The sequence below is a fragment of the Gorilla gorilla genome, chromosome 3 (genome assembly GCF_029281585.2).
Source record: "Gorilla gorilla gorilla isolate KB3781 chromosome 3, NHGRI_mGorGor1-v2.1_pri, whole genome shotgun sequence".
Classification (NCBI taxonomy): Eukaryota; Metazoa; Chordata; class Mammalia; order Primates; family Hominidae; genus Gorilla; species Gorilla gorilla.
In genome coordinates, this window is record NC_073227.2 from 108485052 (window position 1) to 108507948 (window position 22897).

A 22897-nucleotide genomic window follows, 5' to 3' on the forward strand; every position below is an offset into this window, starting at 1 on the left:
ACTATATCTCTGTGGTAAAATCAGAAGTCAGGCAATGTTATGTCCTCCAGTTTTGCTCTTTTTGCTGAGGATAGCTTTGGCTATTCTGGGTCTTTTGTGGTTCCATATAAATTTTAGGATTGTTTTTTCTATTCTAATGAAGAATGTCATTGATATTTTGATAGAGATTGAATTGAATATGTAGATTATTTGGGGTACTATGAACACTTTAATAATATTGATTTTTCCAATCTATGAACATGAAATATCTTTCCATTTTTTGGTGTCCTCTTCAATTTCTTTCATCAGGGTTATATAGTTTTCATTGTAGAGATCTTTTACTTCTTTGAGTTAATTCCTGGGTATTTAATTTATTTGTCACTACTGTAAGTGGGATTTCATTTTCAGATTGTTCACTCTTGGTACATAGAAGTACTACTGATTTTTGTATGTTGATTTTGTATCCTGCAACTTTATTGAATTTGTTTATCAGTTCTAATAATTATTTTGTGGAGTCCTTAGGTTTTTCCAAATATAAGATCATCACATCTGCAAACAAGGATAATTTGACTTCTTTCCAATTTGGATGACCTTTATTTCTTGTCTTGACTGATTGTTCTAGCTAGGACTTCCAGTACTATGTTGAATAACAGTGGTGAAAGTGGACATCTTTGTTGTGTTCCAGGTCTTAGAGAAAAGGCTTTCAGTTTCTCCCCATTCAGTAGGTTACTAGCTGCGGGTCTGTCATAAATGACTGTCATTATATTGAGATATGTTCCTTCTATACCCAGTTTTCTAAAAAGGTTTTTGTCATGAAGGGGTGTTGAAAGTGATCAAATGCTTTTCCAGCATCAGTTGAAATAATCATATGGTTTTTGTCCTTCATTCTGTTAACATGATATATCGCAATGATTGATTTGCATATGTTGAACCATCCTTGCATCCCTAGAATAAATTCCACTTGGTGATAATGAATGATCTTTTTTAATGTATTGTGAATTCAGCTTGCTAATATTTTGCTGAGGATTTTGCATCAATATTTATCAGAGATATTTCCCTGTAGTTTCATTTTTTTGACATGTCTTTGATTTTGATATCAGGGTAACACTGGCCTCACAGAATGAGTTTGGAAGTATTCCCTATTTTTTGAAATAATTTGAGTAGGATTGGTATTAGTTCTTCTTTAAATGTTTGATAGAATTCAGCAATGAAGTCATCGGGTCTAGGCTTTTCTTTAGTGGAGTCTAGTGCACCCAGATACATAAAGCAAATATTATTAAAGCTAAAGAGCTAGGCCCCAATACAATAATAGCTGGAGACTGCAATACCCCCAAGATCATTGGGTCTTGCTTTTTTTTTGAGACAGAGTTTCACTCTTGTTGACCAGGCTGGAGTGCAATGGCGCGATCTCAGCTCATTGCAACCTCCACCTCCCAGGTTCAAGCAATTCTCCTGCCTCAGCCTCCCGAGTAGCTAGGATTACAAGTGTGTCTAATTTTTGTATTTTTAGTAGAGATGGGGTTTCGTCAGGTTGGCCAGGGTGGTCCTGAACTCTCGACCTCATGTGATTCATCCACCTCGGCCTCCCAAAGTGCTGGGATTACAGGCATCAGCCACCACACCTGGCCAGGTTTGCTTTTTTTTTTTTAATCCATTCAGCCATTGTACCTCTTTTGATTGGAGAATTTGGTCCATTTACATGCAATGTTATTATTGCTAACTAAGGACTTAGTCCTGCCATTTTATTTATTTTCTTGTTTTGTTTGTTTGTTTGTTTGTTTGTTTGTTTGTTTTGTGGTCTTCTTTCCTTCCTTACTGTCTTCCTTCTAGTGAAGGTGATTTTCTCTGGTGATATGATTTAATTTGTTGCTTTATTTTTCTTGTATTTGTTGTATGTTTTAGGGTTTGGGGTTACTATGAGGCTTGCAAATACTATCTTATAACCCATTATTTTAAGCCGATAAGATTTTTAGATGCCACAAATGAGTGGGATAAACCTTCCAGGTCACTAATTCTTTATACAGTTGTATTAACCTCCTGTTTAATCTTCTATCCATTTGAATTCTTAATTTCAATTATCAGGGTTTTAATTTCTATTATTTTTATTTTTAATTTTAGAGATGGGGTCACTCTCTGTTGCCAGGCTGAAGTGCAGTGGCGCAATTCGTAGCTCACTGCAGCTTCAAACTCCTGGATTCAGGGAAGCCTCCCATCTCAGACTCCAGAGCAGCTGGGACTACAAGCGCGTGCCAACATGCCCTGCTAATTTTTTTTTTTTTACAACTTTTTTGGAGACAAGGTCTCACCACACATTGCCCAGGCTGTTCTCACACTCCTGGCCTCAAGCCATCCTCCTGCCTCAGCCTCCAGAGCAGCTGGGACTACAGGCACACACCACCACACCTGGCTAGGGTTTTTATTCTAAAAGTACTATTTCATTCTTTTTCAAATTGGCTAATTATTTGATTGTCTCCTGTTCTTCCTCATGTTTTCAATGCTGTCTTCACATTTTAAAACATTTCAAGCAGAGTTATTTACTTTAATTCTGATAATTATAATATCCAAAGTCTTTGTGTTTCTGGTTGTATTATCTATGGCTTGCTTGATCTCTTTTTTTATTATTATGAATTTTTTGTTGGCTGCCTCTCTGTAGGAATTATTTGAGGATTGAGGAGGATACATTTATCTGGGAAAGTTTGTGTTTGCTTTAAGACACCTGGGAATATTACCCATCCTGACAGCCTTTGAATTACAGACGTGTGGGGCCCAGTATGATGGCATGTGCCTGTAATCCCAGCTACTCAGAAAGTCGAAGCAGGAGGATCACTTGAGGCCAAAGGAGTTCCAGGCCACAGTGTGCTATGATTATGCCTGCAAGTGGATTCTGCACTCCAGCCTGGGCAACATGGCAAGACCCCATCTCTAAAATAAAATAAATAAGGCTGGGTGTGGTGGCTCATGCCTGTAATCTCAGCACTTGGGAGGCCAAGGCACATGGATCACCTGAGGTCAGGAGTTCGAGACCAGCCTGGCCAACACGGTGAAACTCCATGTCTACTAAAAATACAAAAATGAGCTGGGCATGGTGGCAGGTGCCTGTGATCCCAGCTACTCGGGAGGCTGAGGCAGGAGAATCCTTGAACCTGGGAAGCAGAGGTTGCAGTGAGCCAAGATCACACCACTGCACTCCAGCCTGGGCAACAAGAGCAAAGCTCCGTCACAAAAAAAAAAAAAAAAAATTGCTGGGCGTAGTGGCTCATGCCTATAATCCCAGCACTTTGGGAGGCGGAGCTGGGCGGATCACCTGAGACCAGCCTGGCCAACCTGGTGAAACCCCGTCTCTACTAAAAATACAAAAATGAACCAGGCACAGTGGCACCCGCCTGTAATCCCAGCTTACTCAGGAGGCTGAAGAAGGAGAATCGCTTGAACCGAGGAGGCAGAGGTTGCAGTGAGCCGAGTCACGCCACTGCACTCCAGCCTGGGAGACAGAGCAAGACTCTGTCTCAGGGAAAAATTAATAATAATAATAATAATAATAATTAATTAATTAATTAAATTAATAAGTAAATGAAGTATAGACTTGTGGTTTTTCAATCATACAAAGAATGTAGATTCAGATCCCAAACCACTTAAGATCTGGTCAGTGGCTACAAATTCTTAGAGGAGGCTTTATTTCTTCTTTTTTTAAACTTCCATTCATAGCCCAGCCCAAGATGGAAATGTATTCTCTATTTTGCAGGATGGGTTTTTTTCTGGCTTGCCCATTCTGAGCTCCAGACAGTATGCATGAAGATAAGCTTTCATTCTGTGTGGATTCAGGGCTTTGTTCCCTGTCTTCTCTGCGTAGTGAACTTTTTAGGTCATAAATAGCATTGTAGGGCTCAAGGCACACAGGGACTTTGAAGGGTAGCTTAATTGCCTGGTCTCTGCTCCTGTTTCATTACTGATCTTAGTGGACTCATCTAAACATTGAAAAGCAGTTTTTAACACATTAAGTATTTTTCATTATTATGTAGGTCAAGTGGTTTCAGGATTTCTAACACTGCAATATTGCTAAAAATGGAAGTCCTCAATTGTATTGGTCATCATATTCACTTTTTCTTGTTATTATGGAAATTTTGAAACATCTCCAAAGTAGAAAGTATAGTATGACAAACCCCTATGTATCAATCATCGACCAGTGGCCAATCTTTGTTTCATTGATACCTGCCTTTTTTCCCTCTTTCCCACAGATTATTTTGAAACAAATTTCAGAAAGCAAACTACTACACAATTGATTTACTTAAGAAATGGAATTATGTTCTGTGTGATTGCATCTAAATAGTTTCATTTACCACATCCTTTTGCCTTCCATTGTTTACTGTAAAATTATGAATCTAAAAACTTGAGTAGATTCAGATCCAATCACTTGACAATAATGCATTCTAGGTGTTGTATACTTCCATTAGGAAGCTCCGAATGCCTAATTTTATTCATAACTATTTTCAGATATCTATAAAAGATATGGATTCTATTTTTCAAGCAAACCCCAACACTATTATCACATCTAAACAATGGACAATTTATTTTTACATTTATTTTATTTTGGTGGAAGTGCCAGGGATTGAAATTTTCTCAATAGCATGAAATATCCAGTCATTGTTCAAATATCTCTAATTTTTGGCCAGGCATGGTGGCTCATACCTGTAATCCCAACACTTTGGGAGGCTGAGATGGGAAGATCACTTGAGCCCAGGAGTTTGAGAATAGCCCGGGAAATGTAGCGAGACCCTGTCGCTACAAGAAAAAAGAAAACAAATATCACTGATTGTCTCATAATTTTTAATGTTTAAATTTTCAAATCAAAATCCAAATAATATCCATATTACTTTTGGCCGATGTGTCTCAGACTTGTTTAGTTAAAGGATCCCACTCACACTCTCTTATTTCCCCCTTACAGTTTGTTATGGACAGAAGTGGGTCCTTGAGAAATTCATGTTGAAGTGCTATCTTCAATACCTCAGAATGTGACTGTATTTGTAGACAGGGTTTTTGAAGAAGTGATTAAATTAAATGAGGTCTTTAGGGTGGGCCTTAATCCAACCTGACTGGTGTTTTTTTTTTCTTTTTATTTTACTTTAAGTTCTGGGGTATCTGTGCAGAATGTGCAGGCTTGTTACATAGGTATACACATGCCATGGTGGTTTGCTGCGCCTATCAACCCCCCATCTAGGTTTTAAGCCCCGCATGCATTAGGTATTTGTCCTAATGCTTTCCCTCTCCTTGCTCCCTACCCCCCAACAGGCCCTGGTGTGTGATGTTCCCCTCCCTGTGTCCATGTGTTCTCACTGTTCAACTCTCACCTATGAGTGAAAACATGCAGTGTTTGGTTTTCTGTTCCTGTGTTACTTTGCTGAGAATGACGGCTTCCAGCTTCAACCATGTCCCTCCAAAGGACATGAACTCATTCTTTTTTATGGCCACAAAGTATTACAGACATGCGCCACCACGCCCAGGTAATTTTGTTAATTTTAGTAGAGACAGACCGGGTTTCTCCATGTTGGTCAGGCTGGTCTGGAACTCCTGACCTCAGGTGATCCACCCGCCTCAGCCTCCCAAAGTGCTGGGATTACAGGCGTGAGCCACCATGCCCAGCTGATGATAGTTTCTTTTGCTGTGCAGAAGCTCTTTAGTTTACTTAGATCCCATTTGTCAATTTTGGCTTTTGTTGCAATTGCTTTTTGTGTTTTTGTCATGAAGTCTTTGCCCATGCCTGTGTCCTGAATGGTATTGCTTAGGTTTTCTCCTAGGGTTTTTATGGTTTTGGGTTTTACATTTAAGTCTTTAATCTATCTTGAGTTAATTTTTGTATAAGGTGTAAGGAAGGAGTCCAGTTTCAGTTTTCTGCATATGGCTAGCCAGTTTTCCCAGCACCATTTATTAAATAGGGAATCCCTCCCCATTGCTTGTTTTTGTCAGGTTTGTGGTGTTCTTATATGAAGAGGAAATTCGGAAACACAAAGAGACACAGTGAGAAAATAAATTTCTGTTGTTTAAATCAAGTATTATACTTTATTATGGCAGCCCAGCAAACTACTACACAATTGATTTACTTAAGAAACAGATTGTTATGTTCTACATGATTGCATCTTAATAGTTTCGTTAACCACATCCTTTTGCCTTCCATTGTTTACTGCAAAATTATAAATCTAAAAACTTGAGTAGATTCAAGTCCAATCATTTGACAAGAGTACATCCTAGGTGTTGTATACTTCCATTAGGAAGCTCCAAATGCCTGATTTTCTCTCTTCTTTTGATGATTATTACTAGACCCATTAAGGATTTCATTAGGGGTGACAAATGTGTAGTAGGCTAAATTTATAATTCCTTCTTCATTTATTAGCTGGAAATTTTATTTAAAGAGAACACTTCATTAAGAATTTGTTCACCTCAAGGTCCAGTATGTTCAAAACAGGCAGAGTAACTGCTAGATTCTTTTCCTTTATTTGTTTTCAAAATAACAAGTGTGATTCTATATCACAATCCAAAGGTGACTGGCCAATGAATTGTTTATCTTCATAGACTCATGGATTTAAACACATAATGTATTTACTACATTGCAGTTATTCTTATTGACTCCCAAAATATCTTGGCCAGTGGAAGGCCCTTCAAATTGCCTTCAAGTTAGTAGTCTCCGCGTGCATTCTTGCTTTCTAGCATAACAACATGTTCCAGGCTCATTTTTCATTTCCTGCCTCAGATCTGGAACCAACCATTTATCTAAGAAGCTCTGATGCCTTTGAGTGAGAAATAGCATTTAGGAAGCATAATTTGTATTCTTCTATTTTATTTCTGAAACAAAAATATCTGAAGCAAGCACGGCATTAGGTTATGATTGGATAATGGTTGCAGGGATACCACAGACATTTGCTATGTTATTCATCCTTTGTGTATGTCATGTTTCCAATACTCCATATATAACAACCCTTGTGAAAAATTCCTCACAGAGTTCTCTACAGAAAAATGTTGTTTCTCCTGATGTATTGATAGTAATGATTAGAAAATTAGTCCGTAAATGCTCTGTCTACAGATCTAATTTTTGTGTTTAATTATTATGATTATTCTCGGTTTTTTTTCTTTTTTTGTGGAGACAGGGTCTTGCCATGTTGCCCAGGCTTGTCTTGAACTCCTGGAATCAAGCAATCTACCTGCCTTGGCCTCACAAAATGCTGGGATTACAGGTGTGAGCCACTGTACCCAGCCTGATATGATTATTGATTATTCTTAACCCAGTATTTACTGATATCATTTCCTCCTCCCCTGTTCTCTTTATAATTAATCTTTTTATCTCATGTCATCTTTTATCAACTCCTTTAATGAAAGCTATTAACTTACTTTCAATAGGCAGATAATAAATACAGTAATGAAACCAAAGAGAATGCTTTTTTTGTGTGTGTGTGTGACAGGGTCTCACTCTTTCACTCAGATTGGAGTGTGATGGCCCAGTTACAGCACACTACAGCCCCAACCTCCTGCACTCAGGTGATCCTCTCACCTCACCCTCTCACATAGCTGGGACCATAGGCACATGCCAGCACACCTGGCTAATTTTTTTTTTTTTTTTTTGTAAATACAGGGTCTCAATATGTTCCCCAGACTGGTCTTGAGCTCCTGGACTCAAGCAGTCCTCTCGTCTTGACCTCCTACTTCTGGGATTATAGGTATAAGCCACTGTACCCACCCTCTACAAATTTTAAAGTAAATCTAATTTTAAATGTCACATCTTCCCTAATAATGAAATATGCTTATTCTATACTTAATTTCCTGAAGTGATAGTATTTCTCTATGAGCCATAAATGGTGTCAAGTTATAGCAAGTATTCTCCACCATTAAAGAAGTCAGGTTAGATAATGTCCACGAACATTAGTTGAAAAATACTACTTAACATCAAAACCCAGCTAATCAAAAGAGATAAAAAGAGCCATGGAAAAGAGAAGCAAAAAGACTGGTAACACATTAAATACATTTATATAAAAATGAATGGCCGGGCGCAGTGGCTCACGCCTGTAATCCCAGCACTTTGGGAGGCCGAGGTGGGCGGATCACAAGGTCAGGAGATCGAGACCATTCTGGCTAATATGGTGAAACCCTGTCTTTACTAAAAATACAAAAAAAATTAGCCGGCATGGTGGCAGGCGCCTGTGGTCCCAGCTACTCGGGAGGCTGAGGCAGGAGAATGGTGGGAACCCAGGAGGCGGAGCTTACAGTGAGCCGAGATTGGCCACTGCACTCCAGCCTGGGCGACAGAGCGAGACTCCGTCTCAAAATAAATAAAAAAAAAAAAGAAGAAGAATATTACCCTTGTGGAAATTATGATTATATTGTAGAACATAATTGAAATATTATACATATAAATATTTTTATGTAATAAAAACTAAGCGGGAGAGACAGGAGGTGGAACAAGATCACTGAATTGGAGCCTCCATCAATTGTCCTCCCCACGGGAACACCAAATTGAACCACTATCCACCCCAAAAAGCACCTTCACAAGCACCAAAAATCAGATGAACGATCATAGTATGGGTTTTAACTTCATATCATTGAAAGCAACACTGAAGAGGGTAGGAAAGACAGTCTTGAATTGCGGACACCACCCCTCCCCAATCTCTCTCGGCAGTGGCCGCATACCATGGAGAGAGAATCTGTGTGTTGGGGGAGGGAGAGCACAGTGATTATGGGACTTCGCATTGCAACTCAGTGCTGCCCTGTCTCAGTGGAAAGAACACAGGGCAGAATCAATGCTGATGAAGACAGCATTTAGACCAGAGGTAACCAGAGGGAATTTGCCTATCCCAGTTGTCAGGACCAGAGTTCCAGCAAGCCTTATCACCGTGAACTAAAGTGCTCTGGGGTTCTAAATAAACTGGAAAGGCAGAATAGGCCACGAAAACAGCAATTCCTGGAAAAGTTTTGGTGCTATGCTGGGCTCAAAACCAGTGGACTTGAAGGGCAACATGACCTAGTGAGACACCAGCTGGGGCAGCTAAGGGAGTGCTTGCACCAACCCTTACCCAAGCTCAGGCAGTGCAGCTCACGGCTCTGGGAGAAACTCCTCCCTTCCACTTGAGCAGGGGCAAGGGAAGAGTAAAGATGACTTTGTCTTGCAACTTCAATACCAGCTCAACCACAGTAGAATAGGGAACCAGTCAGAGTTGTGAGGCCCTAGCTCTTGGATAACATTTCTAGAAACACCCTGAGCCAGAAGGGAAATTGCTGCCTTGAAGGGAAAAACACAGTCCTGGCAGGATTTATCACCTGCTGAACAAAGAGCCCTTGGGCCCTCAACAATCAGTAGCGGTACCCAGGCAGTACTTGTTGTGGGCACGGGGTGAGACTCAGAGGCTTGCTGGCTTAAGCTGTGACTCAGCACATTCCTAGCTGTGGTGGCTATGGGGAGGCGCTACTTCTGCTTAAGAAAAGGAGTACTCTCAAGTGTAATGAAGACTTTGTCTTGCAGCGTAGGTACCAGCTCAGCGCAGTGAGGTAGAGCACCAAATGGGCTCTTGGGGTCCCTGATTCCAGGCCTTGGTTCTTAAACAATATTTCGGGACCTGCCCTAAGCCAGAGGGGAGCCCACTGCCTGAAGGGAGAGTCCCAAACCTAGCAGCATTCAATACAAGCTGACTGAAGAACACTGGGGCAGGCAGTACTTGCCACAGGCCTGGGACAGTACTGGGCAGTAGGGAGAGACTCCTCCGCTTGTGGAAATGAGAGGGAAGTGCGAAGGACTTTGTCTTATTGCTTGGGCTCCAGCACAGCCTCAGTGGAATACAGAACCTGGTAGATTCCTGAGTTTTCCAACTGCAGTCCCTGGCTCCCAGACGACATCTATGGACCTGCCCAGGACAGGGAGAACTTGCTGCCCTAAGGGAAGGACACAACCTGGCTGACTTCACCACCTGCTGATTGTCGAACCCTAACACCTTGAGTCAACATAGGTGGTAGACAGGCAGTGGTTACCATGGGCCTTAGGCAACACCCAGTGCTATGCTGGCTTTAGGTCTGACCTAGTGCAGTCCCAGTGGTGGTGGCCACAGGGGTGCTTGTGTTACCCCTCTCCTAGCTCCAGGCGGCTGAGCACAGAGAGAGGGAGAGACTCCATTTGTTTGGGAGAAAGTAAAGGAAGAGAACAAGAGTCTCTGCCTGGTAATTCAGAGAATTCTTCTGCATCTTATCCAAGACCACCAGATTTTATCTCTGTGAGTCTGCAAGAGCCACAGCACGACAGGGCTTGGGGTGCCTCCTAATGAAGATATGACTACAGTGACAAAAAACTTAGATTACAACACCCAACTCCCACTGTACACCTGGAAAGCCTTCCCAAGAAGGATAGGTACAAACAGGCCCAGACTACAATAAATACTTATCTTCAATGCTCAGATGCTGATGAACATCCTCAAGCATCAAAACCATCCAGGAAAACATGACCTCACTAAATGAACTAAATAAGGCACCAAGGACAAATCATGGAGAGACAGAGAGATATGACCTTTCTTTCAAACAGAAAATTCAAAATAGCTGTTTTCAGGAAATTCAATGAAATTCAAGATAACACAAAGAAGGAATTTACAATCCTATTTATGGGAATCAGAGTCCTAAAAATGTAACAAAACAATTGAAATAACTAAAAGGAATCAAACAGAAATTATGGAGTTGAAAAATGCAATTGACATACTGAATAATGCATCAGAGGATTTTAATAGCAGAATTGATCAAGCAGGGAAATAACGAGTGAGCTTGAAGACAGGCTATTTGAAAATACACAGGCAGAGAACACATGCACACATAAAGAATAAAAAAGAATGAAGCATGCCAACAAAATCTAGAACATAGCCTGAAAGGGACAAAGCTAAGAGTTATTGGCCTTAAAAAGGAGGTAGAGAGAGGGGGGTAGAAATTTATTCAAAGGACAATAACAAAGAACTTTCCAAAACTAGAGAAAAATATCAATATTCAAGTAAAAGGAGGTTACAGAACACCAAGCAGATTTAACCCAAATAAGATTACCTCAAGATATTTAATAATCAAACTTCCAAAGATAAAGGATCCTAAAAGCAGCAAGAGAAAGGAAATAAGTAACATATAATGGAGCTCTAATATTCCTGGCAGCAGACTTTTCAGTGGAAATCTACAGACCAGGAGAGAGTGACATGACATATTTAAAGTGCTAAAGGAAAAAAACTTGGATCCTAGGATGGTATGTCTGGAGAAAATACCCTTCAAATATGGAAAAATAAAGACTTCCCCAGATAAACAAAAACTGAGGAATTTTATCAACACCAGGCCTATCTTACAAGAAATGATAAAGGGAGTACTGCAATCTGAAAGAAAAAAACGTTGGCCAGGTACAGTGGCTCATGCCTATAATCCCAGCACATGGGAGGCCAAGGCAGGAGAATTGTGTGAGCCCAGGAGTTCAAGACCAGCCTGGAAAATATAATGAGACCTTGCCTCTACAAAAGAAATTTTTTAACTTTTAAATTTTTTTATGGAAATGGTGGTGTGCACCTGTAGTAGCAGCTAGCTACTCAGGAGGCTGAGGTGGGGGGGCTCACTTTAGCCCAGAAAGTATAGGTTGCAGTGAGCTGAGATCATGCCACTGCACCCTAACCTAGCTAACAGAGTGAGACCCTGTCTCAAAATAAAAGGTAAAATAAATAAGGAAAAAGAAGAAAAGAATGTTAATGAGCAATAAGGAATCACCTGAAGGTACAAAACTTACTGGTAATAATAAGTACACAGAAAACCACAGAATATTATAACACCGTAATTCCAAAGTGTAAACTACTCATATTTTGAGTAGAATGACTAAAAGATAAACCAATGAAAATAACTACAACAACTTTTCAAGACATAAAAAGTGCAATAAGATATAAATAGAAAAAAACAAAAAGCTAAAAAGTGAGGGGATAAAGTTAAGTGTAGCATTTTTATTAGTTTTCTCTTTGCTTGTTAGTTTGTTTATGCAATCAGTGTTAGGTTGTCATCAGTTTAAAAGAATGGGCTAGCCAGTGCGGTGGCTGACGCCTGTAATCCCAGCACTTTGGGAGGCTGAGGTGGGCGGATCATGAAGTCAGGAGTTCAAGACCAGCCTGGCCAACACGGTGAAACCCCATCTCTACTAAAAATACAAAAAACTAGATGAGCATGGTGGTGCGTGCCTGTAATCCTAGCTACTTGGGAGGCTGAGGCAGGAGAATTGCTTGAACCCAGGAGGCAGAGGTTGCAGTGAGCCAAGACCGTGCCACTGCACTCCAGCCTGGTGACAGAGCAAGACTCCATCTCAAAAAAAAAAAAAAAAAAAAAAGAATGGGCTGTAAGATATTATTTGAAGCCAGGCATGGTGACTCATGTATGTAATTCCAGCACTTTGGGAGGCTGAGGCAGAAGGATTGCTTGAGCCCAAGAGTTCAAGATCAGCCTAGGCAACAGAGGGAGACCCCACACCTACAAAAAATAAAAGAAATAGCCTGGTGTGGTGGTGCACATCTGTGCTCCCAGCTAATCAGAAGGCTGAGGTAAGAAGGTCACTTCAGCCCAGGAGGTTGAGGTTGCAGGTAGCTGTGATTACACCACTGCACTACAGCCTGGATGACAGAGTGAGACCCTGTGTCAAAATGTATATATTATTTGCAAGCCTCATAGTAACCTCAGATCAAAAAAGATAAAACAGATACACAAAAACTAAAAAGAAATTAAAACATACTGCCAGAGAAAATCACTTTCACTAAAAGAAAGGAAGGAAGATAAGAAAAAAACAACAACCACCATGAAACAAATAACAAAATGGCAGGACTAAGTCCTTACTTATCAATAATAACATTGAATGTAAATGGACCAAATTCTCCAATAAAAAGATATAGAGTCGTCAAATGGATTAAAAAAACAAAACTCAATGATGTGTTGACTGCAAGAAACACTTCACCTATAAAGACACACATAAACTGAAAATAAAGAAATGGAAAAAGACACTCCATACCAATAGAAACCTAAAAAGAGAAGATGTAGCTATATATATGTAAGACAAAAAATTTGAAAAGACCATTATATAATGATAAAGGGGTCAATTCAGCAAGAAAATATAACAATTGTAAACATGTATGTACCCAACACTGCAGCACCCAAATATATAAAGCAAATATTATTAGAGCTAAAGAGAGAAATACACTCCAGTATGATAACAGCTGGAGACTTCAACACCCCACTCTCAGCATTGGACAGATCTTCCAGACAGAAAATCAACAAAGAAAAATTGAACTTAATCTGCACAATACACCAAATGAAACTAATAGATATTTACAGAACATTTATCCAACAGCTACAGAATACACATTCTTCTCCTCAGCCATGGATCTTTCTAAAGGATAGACCATATGTTAGGCCACAAAGCAAGTCTTTAAAAATTCAAAAAAAAAAAAATCACAATTACCTCAAGTATCTTCTGTGACCACAATGGAATAAAACTAGAAATCAACAACAAGAGGAATTTTGGAAACTATACAAATACATGGAAATTAAACAACATGCTCCTGAATGACTAGTGGGTCAATGAAGAAACTAGTAAGAAAATTAAAAATTTTCTTGAAACAAATGATAATGGAAATACAACATAGCAAAACCTATGGGATACAGCAAAAGCAGTACTAACAGGGAAGTTTATATATGCACCTACACAAAAAGGTAGAAAAACAGCCAGGTGTGGTGGCTCACGCCTGTAATCCTAGCACTTTGGGAGGCCAAAGCAGGCAGATCACGAGGTCAGGAGATTGAGATCATCCTGGCTAACACAGTGAAACCCCGTCTCTACTAAAAATACAAAAAATTAGCTGGGCATGGCGGCGGGCACCTGTAGTCCCAGCTACTCAAGAGGCTGAGGTAGGAGAATCACTTGAACCCAGGAGGCGGAGGTTGCAGTGAGCCGAGATCACACCACTGCACTCCAGCCTGGGCGACAGAGTGAGACTCCGTCTCAAAAAAAAAAAAAAAAAAAAAAAAAAGTGGAAAAACTTCAAATAAACAACCAAACTATGCATCTTAAAGAACTAGGAGAGGAAGGGCAAACCAAACCCAAAACTGGTAGAAGAAGAGAAATTATGAAGATCAGAGCAAAATAAATGAAACTGAAACAAAGAAAACAATAGACAAAATCAATGAAACTGAAAGTTGGTTTTTTGAAAAGTTAAACAAAATTGACAAACCTTTAGCCAGACTAATGAAGAAAAAAAGAGAAAAGAAACAAATAAATAAAATCAGAGATGAGAAAGGAGACACAACAACTGATACTGCAGAAATTCAAAGGATCGTTAGAGTCACTATAAGCAAACATAGGAGAATAAATTGGAAAACCTAGAAGAAATAAATTCCTGAATACACACAACCAACTAAGAATGAACCATAATGAAATCCAAAATGTGAACAGACTAATAACAAGTAACAAGATTGAAGCCATAATAAAAAGTCTCCTAGCAAAGAAAAGCTCAGAACCCAATGACTTCACTGCTGAATTCTAGCAAACATTTAAGGAAAAATGCCAATTCTACCAAAACTATTCCAAAAAATAGAGGAAGAGGGAATAATTCCAAACTCATCCTATGAGGCCAGTGTTACCTTGATGCCAAAACCAGACAAAGACACATCAAAAAAAAAAAAAAAAACTACAGCCAATATCCTTGATGAATATTGATGAAAAAATCCTTAGCAAAATACTAGCAAATCAAATTCAACAATACATTGAAAACATCATTTATCATGACCAAATAGGGTTTATCCCAGTGATGCAAAGATGGTTCAACATATACAAATCCATCAATGTCATACATCATATCAATAGAATGAAGGACAAAGACATGATTATTAAAACAGATGCTGAAAAAGCATTTGCTAACATTCAACATCCCTTCATGATAAAAACCTCCAAAAAACTGGGTATAGAAAGAATATTCCCCAACATAATAAAAGCCATATACAACAGACCCACAGCTAGTATCATACTGAATGGGGAGAAACTGGAAGCCTTTTCTCTAAGATCTGGAACAAAACAAGGATGCCCACTTTCACCACTGTTATTCAACATAGTACTGGAAGTCCTATTTAGAGCAATCAGATAAGAGAAAAAAATAAAGGGCATCCAAACTGAAAAGGAGGAAGTCAAATTATCTTTGTTGGCAGATGATATGATCCCATATTTGGAAAAACTAAAGACTCCAGCAAAAACCTACTAGAACTGACAAATTCAGTAAAGTTGCAGGATACAAAATCAACATACAAAAAATCAGCAGCATTTCTATATGTCAGTAGCAAACAATCTAAAAAATCAAGAAAGTAATTCCATTTACAATAGCTACAAATAAAATAAAATACCTAGGAATTAACTTAATCAAAGGAGTAAAATATCTTTACAATGAAAGTGATAAAATAGCAATGAAAGAAATTGAAGAGGACACCAAAAATGGAAAGATATTCCATGTTCATAGATAGGAAGAATCATTGTTGTTAAAATGTCACATTACCCAAAGAAATCTACAGATTCAATGCAATCCCCATCAAAATACCAATGGCATTCATCATAAGAATAGAAAAACAAATTCTAAACTATATGGAACCTCAAAAGACCCACAATAGGCAAAGCCATCCTGAGCAAAAAGAACAAAACTAGAAAAAACACATTACCTGACATCAAATTATAGTACAGAGCTATAATAACCAAAATGGCAAGGTACTGACATAAAAACACATAGACCAATGGAACAGAATAGAGAAACCAGAAACAATTCCATACATCTACAGTGAATTCATTTTTGACAAAGGTCCCAAGAACATACAGTGGGAAAAGAATATCTCTTCAATAAATGATGCTGGGAAAACTGGGTATCCATATTCAGAAGAACGAATCTAGACCCCTATCTCTTACCATATACAAATATCAAATCAAAATGGATTAAAAACTTAAATATAAGACCTCATGGATGGGCGAGGTGGCTCACACCTGTAATCCCTACACTTTGGGAGGTCAAGGCGGGTGGATCACCTGAGGTCGGGAGTTTGATACCAGCCTGGCCAACATGATGAAACCCTATCTCTGCTAAAAATACAAAACATTAGCTGGGCGTGGTTGTGGGCACCTGTAATCCCAGCTACTCGTGAGGCTGAGGGAGGAGAATTGCTTGAACTCAGGAGGCAGAGGTTGCAGTGAGCTGATATTGTGCCACTGCACTCCAGCCTGGACAACAAGAGTGAAACTCTGTCAAAACAAAACAAAACTCAAACTACGAATCTACTAAAAGAACACATTGAGGAAGATCTCCAGGATATGGAACTGGACAACAGTTTTTTTGAGTAATACCCCATGAGCACAGGCAACTAAAGCAAAAATGGATAAATGGGATCACATCAAGTTAAAAACTTCTGCACAGCTAAGAAAATAATCAACAAAGTGAGGGGACAAACCACAGAACCATATTAATGGGAGAAAATATTTGTAAACTACCCATCTGACAAGGGATTAATAACCAGAATGTATAAGGAACTGAAAAAAACTCTATAAAAAACTAATAATCCAATTTAAAAATGGCCAAAATATCTGAACAGACATTTCTCAAAAGAAGACGCACGAATGGCAAACAAGTAAATGAAAAGGTACTCATTATCATTAATCAGAGAAATGCAAATCAAAACTATCATGAGATATCATCTCATCCCAGTTAAAACAGTTTTTATCCAAAAGACAGGTAATAACAAATCCTGTCAAGAATGTGGAGGGAGAAAAGGGAACCCTTGTGCACTGTTGGCAGGAATACATATTAGTCCAACCACTATGGAGAATAGTTTGGAGGTTTCTCAAAAAACTAAAAATAGAACTTACATATGATCCAGGAATCCCACTGCTTGGTATATACCCCCAAAAAAGGAAATCAGTATGACACAGAGATACTTGCACTCCCATGTTTATATTACAGCACTATTCAGAATAACCAAGATTTAGAAACAGCCTAAGTGTCCATCAGCAGATGAATGGATAAAGAAAATATGCTACTTATACACAACAGAATACTATTCAGCCACAAAAAAATTAGATCCTGGCATCTGCAACAATATAAATGGAATTGAAGGTCATTATGTCAAGTGAAATAAGCCAGGCACAGAAAGACAAACTTCTCATGTTCTCACTTGTTTGCATGAGCTAAAAAATCAAAACAAGTGAACTCATGGAGATAGAGCAGAACGGTGGTTAGGGGCCAGGCACAGTGGCTTATGTCTGTAACTCCCAACACTTTGGGAGGTGGATGTGGGAGAATCTCTTGAGTCTGTCTGAGACCAGCCTGGGCAACATAGTGAGACCCCATCTCTATTACATTTTTTAAAATGGTGGTTATAAGCACGGTCGGTGGCTCATGCCTGTAATGCCAGCAATATGGGAAGCTGAGGCAGGCAGATCACTTGAGATCAGGAGTTTGAGACAAGCCTGGCTAACATGGTGAAATCCTGTCTCTACTAAAAATACAAAAATTTAGCCGGGCATGGTGGCAGGTGCCTGTAATCCCAACTCCTCGGGATCCTGAGGCAGGGAGAATTGCTTGAACCCGAGAGGCAGAGGTTGCAGTGAACTGAGACTGCGCCACTGCACTCCAGCCTGGGAGATAGAGCGAGATTCTGTCTCAAAAAAAAAAAAAAAAAAAAAAAAAAAAGGTGGTTACCAGAGACTGGGAAGGTAGTGTGGCAGGGGAGAAGTGGAGTTGGTTAATGGGTACAAAAATATAGTTAGATGGAATGAATAAGATCTAGTATTTGATAGCACAACTGGGTGATTACAGGCAACAGAAATTTATTGTACATTTTAAAATAACTAAAAAAATATAATTGGGTTGTCTGTGACACAAAGAAAGGATAAATGTTGACCAGGTGCGGTGGCTCATGCCTGTAATCCCAGCACTTTGGGAGGCCGAGGTGGGCGGATCTCTTGAGGTCAGGAGTTCAAGACTAGCCTGGCCAACATGGTGAAACCCCATCTCTACTAAAAATACAAAAATTAGCCAGGCGTGATGGTGGGTGCCTCTAATCCCAGCTACTCGGGAGGCTGAGGCAGGAGAATTGCTTGAACCCAGGAGTCAGAGGTTGCGGCGAGCCAAGATCATGCCATTGCGCTCCAGCCTGGGCAATAGAGCAAGACTCCCTCTCAAAAAATAAATAAATAAATAAAGGATAAATGCTTGAGGTGATGGATATCTCATTTATCCTGATGTGATTATTACACATTGTATGCCTATGTCAAAATATCTCATGTAACCCATAAATATATACACCTACAATGTACCCACAAACATTAAAAATTATATTAAAGGGATGAGCTAATTTAACAATTTGTACTAAGAAGAGTGAATAGAGAAGACACCCTACCAAATGGGGCAGTTTCTTACCAATCTCTGAAAGTATGCTATTAACAACACACGCAAATATCTTTTGTATCTTATAGTGGTTTCAACTACAGGCAGGATGTTTGGAAATGTCCAGTAGCATTTTTAGTCATCATAATGTCTGGGATTGCTATTGGCATGTGTGGTCATGGGTTGGGGAGGGAAAGCATCCTGTAAAATAAGCAACAGTGTCATAGCCTAAAAAGCACTGCTAAATCTAATGTCATAATGATTTTCTCTTATGTTTTCTTGTAAGAGTTTCATAAGTTTAAGTCTTAGATTTAGGTTTTTGATCATTTTTGTATATATTACTATATAAGGTAAGGGTCCAACTTTATTCTTTCATATGCGGCTATCCAGTTTTCCCAGCCTCATATGTTGAAACATCTGTCCTTTCCCGACTGAATTAGTCTTGGCACATTTGTTGAAAATCAATTGCCCACATATGCAAAGGTTTATTTCTGGTCTCTTTATTCTATTGTATTCATCTAAACGTCTGTCTCTATGCCCATACGACACAATTTTAATTACAATTAACTTTGTTTTTTTTTTAATTTAATAGAGATGGGGTCTCACTGTGTTGCCCAGACTGGTTACAAACTCCTGATCCTTCCACTTTGGCCTCCCAAAGAGCTGAGATTAGAAGCATGAGCCACCACACCCAGCCAGAACTTCGTAGTAAGATTTAAAATCAGGAAGTGTGAGACTTCCAACTTTGTTATTCTTTTTCAAGATGATTTTGGCTATTCAGAGTCCCTTACAATTCATTTGAATTTTAGAATGGGTTTTTCTATTTCTACAAAAAATGGCCTTAGGAGCTAGATAGGATTGCGTTGAATCTGTAGACTGTGTTGGGTAGTATTGCCATCCTAACAATTTTAGATCTTCCAGGCTGTGCAGTGGCTCATTCCTGTAATCCCAGCACTTTGGAAGGCCAAGGCAGGCAGATTACTTGAGCTCAGGAGTTCAAGACCAGCCTGGGCAACATGGCAAAACCAGTCTCTACAAAATATACAAAAATTAGCTGGTCTTGGTGGTGCACGCCTGTAATCCCAGCTACTCAGGAGGCTGAGGTAGGAGAATCACCTGAACCTGGGAAGCAGAGACTGCAATGAGCCAAGATTGTGCCACTGGACTCCAGCCTGGGTGACAGAAGCAAGACCATGTCTAAACAACAACAACAAAAACACAATATTAGATCTTCCAGTTCACGAACACAGGATGTCTTCATATTCATTTACATTTTCTTCAATCTCTTTCCGCAATGTTTTGAAGTTTGCAGTACACAAATCTTGCAGCTCCTTGGTTAAATTTATTTATAAGTATTTTACTCTTTTTGATGATATTGTGACTTGAGTTGTTCTCTTAGTTTCCTTTTTGGATTGATTATTCATTGCTAGAGTATAAAATGCAACTAGGCCAGGTGCAATGACTCATGCCCAGGCCAAGAAGGGAGGATCAAGAGCTTGAGACCAGTCTGGGCAAAATAGTAACACACCGTCTCCACAAAAAATTAAAAAATGAGCTGGGCATGGTGGCACATGCTTGTATTCCCAGCCACTCAGGAGGCTGAGGCAGGAGAATCACTTGAGCCAAGGAGTTCAAGGCTGCAGTGAGTTATGATCATGCCACTGGACTCTAGCCTGGGCAACAGAGTGAGACCCTGCATCCAAAAATATACATACATAAATAAATAAATAAGAAATAAAATGCAACTGATTTTTCTGTGTTGATTTTGTATGCGTCTATTTTGCTGAATTTATTTAGTGGCTCTAATTTTCATGTGTGGAATCTTTAAGGTTTTCAACATAGAAGGTTACAACATCAGTGAACAGAGATAATTTTACTTTCTCCTTTCCAATTTAAATGCCTTTCTTTTTGTTGCCTAATTTCTCTGGCTACAATTGCTAATACCATGTTGAATGTAAGTGGCAAAATCAGGCACTTGTTAATAATCTTAAGCGAAAAACTTTCAGTTTGATGGTACCATTGATATGAAGTTAGCTGTGGGTTTTTCATACATGGTCTTTATCATGCTGAAGACGTTTCCTTCTATTCCTATTTAGGGTTTTTATCATTAAAAAGAACAGTACATTGTTAATGAACAAATGAATGAAGTTAGTTTAAAGGGGTATGAATGAATGAGGTTAGTTTAAAGGAATATACAAAAAGAAATGTACATGAGTCATAAATGCAAAGAAGGCATGGGGTGATTTGAGGTAAACATGCAAAGTCACCCCTTATATACTGAACACAATTCCTTTAACTGCAAGAGTTCTTGTTTGTTGGGTTTCTTTTTTCTTTTTAAAACTGTCTTTGAGGTAGATTTCTATTATTAAAGCCTGTTTTTATAGAGTTCAGAGTTCTTCCTTCCTTCTCTTTGATGCCTAATCTCCTTTATCTTCAGCCAGCAAATAAATCTCTAGTGCTATCAGGAAATACTGATTTTCTCACTTTATACCCCTGTTCTATCTGAACTCATCAGTCCCTAATCTCTGTTTGACCTCAAATCCAAGCCGTGGGCCTTCAGAAATGCTCTATAAAACCTGTTGTACAGGAATTGTAATTAAGTCATTCAACTATCCAGGAGTCTATTTACAAAATTAGGAGGGCATCTGGTTAATTGCAAAGTCCCTTCCAATTCCACCAGTGCACGATTCCCTTGAAGATGAGTTACTCAGCTTGCTGAATTTAAAGGTTGCTAAACACTTGCAGTAGATTTCAAACTGTGTTCTGATAAGCCGAGGTTACTAAGTAGAGGATTTAGGGACTCCAAGACTTTTGTGGAAATATTGTTTCTAAAATATATTTTAACCATTAAGAAAATGAAAAGACGAGCCACAGACTGAGAGAAAATATTTACAAATCAAATATCAGATAACTTATATCCATAGTATAGACTTTTTCCCACAAGTAAAAATATATACAACATGTACACATTTTTAGTTCCATCTGTAAACTAAATTTAAAATATAAATATTGCATGTGCCCTTTTCTAAACGTTCAGGATAGAGGACCAGTTTTTATCCAGATTATATAAAGAACCATTACAACTCAATACCAAAACAAATAACTCAGTTTAAAAAAGGGCAAAAATTGGCCAGGCACGGTGGCTCATGCCTGTAATCACAGCACTTTCGGAGGCTGAGGCAGGCGAATCACTAGGTCAGGAGATCGAGACCATCCTGGCTAACACAGTGAAACCCCATCTGTACTAAAAATACACACACACACACAAAAAATTAGCCAGGCATTGTGGAGGGTGCCTGTAGTCCCAGCTATTCAGGAGGCTGAGGCAGAAGCACGGCGTGAACCCAGGAGGCCGGAGTGCACTGGCGCGATCTTGGCTCACTGCTTGGAGTGCTCCAAGATCGTGCCAGTGCACTCCAGCCTGGGCGACAGAGTGAGACTCCATCTCAAAAAAAAAAAAAAAAAAGGGCAAAAATGTACAAAGACATTTCACCTAAGATATATGAATGGCCAACAAGTACATGAAAAGATGCTTGGCATCATTAGCCATTAGGTAAATACAAATTCAAACCATAATGAGATACCACTTCATACCCACTAAAATAGCTATAATCAAAAAGACCTACAATAACAGGTGTTGGCGAGATGATGTGGAGAAATTGGAATCCTCATACATTGCTGGTAGGAATTTAAAAATGATAAAATCACTTTGGAAAACAGTTTGGCAGTTTCTTTAAAAGCTAAATGTATGTTTAACATATGAATCAGCAATTCATTTCTCAGAATCTGTCCAAGAGAAATGACAGCCTATGTTTACACAAAGGGCTGTAAGCAAATGTTTTACAGTAGCATTATCCATAGCAGCTAAAAATTGGAAACCTGAATATACCCATCAACTGATAAGTGAATAAACAAAATGTGGTATACTTATACAATAAAAAATCATTCAGCAATCAAAATTAATGAAGTACTAATTCATGCTACAAGATGGATAAACCTCAAAAACATGCTAAGTATAATAAAAGTACAAAGCAATTATAGGATTCCATTTAATGAAACATGCAGAAAGGCAAATCTTTATAGCTAGAAAGTTGTCTGGGGCTTTGGGAGGCCGAGGTAGGCAGATTACCTGAGCTCAGGCATTCGAGACCAGCCTGGGCAACATGGCAAAATCCCGTCTCCATTAAAAATACAAAAAATTAGCTGGGCATGGTGGCGCATGCCTGTAGTCCCAGCTACCCAGGAAGCCGAGGAGGCTGAGACATGAGAATCACTTGAACTCGGGAGGTGGAGGTTGCGGTGAGCCAAGATCATGTCACTGCACTCCAGCCTGGGTGACAGAGCAAAACTCTGTGTCAAGAAAAAAAAAAAAAGAAAGAAAGTTGTCTGGGGTTTGGATGCGAAAGAAAAATGACTAAATGGGCCTGAGGAATCTTTTGGGGTGATAGAAATGTCCTTAAATTGGGTTCGTAATGACTATGCTCTTCTATATATTT

The 22897-nt window shown here is 39.2% G+C and overlaps 1 protein-coding gene across 4 annotated transcripts in view; it reads right to left on the reverse strand.

Moving 5' to 3' along the window:
- The window catches only part of ABCG2 (ATP binding cassette subfamily G member 2 (JR blood group)), a 145852-nt gene that overhangs the window by 80911 nt on the left and 42044 nt on the right, over nt 1-22897 (reverse strand). For 2 of the 4 annotated variants that reach the window (XM_063705419.1, XM_063705418.1), the window contains one exon: nt 4666-4758. The exons of the other annotated variants lie outside the window; for them this stretch is intronic. The gene's annotated coding sequence lies outside the window, so the exon portion shown is untranslated. The remainder of the gene's footprint in view (nt 1-4665; nt 4759-22897) is intronic. 4 annotated transcript variants of the gene reach the window in all.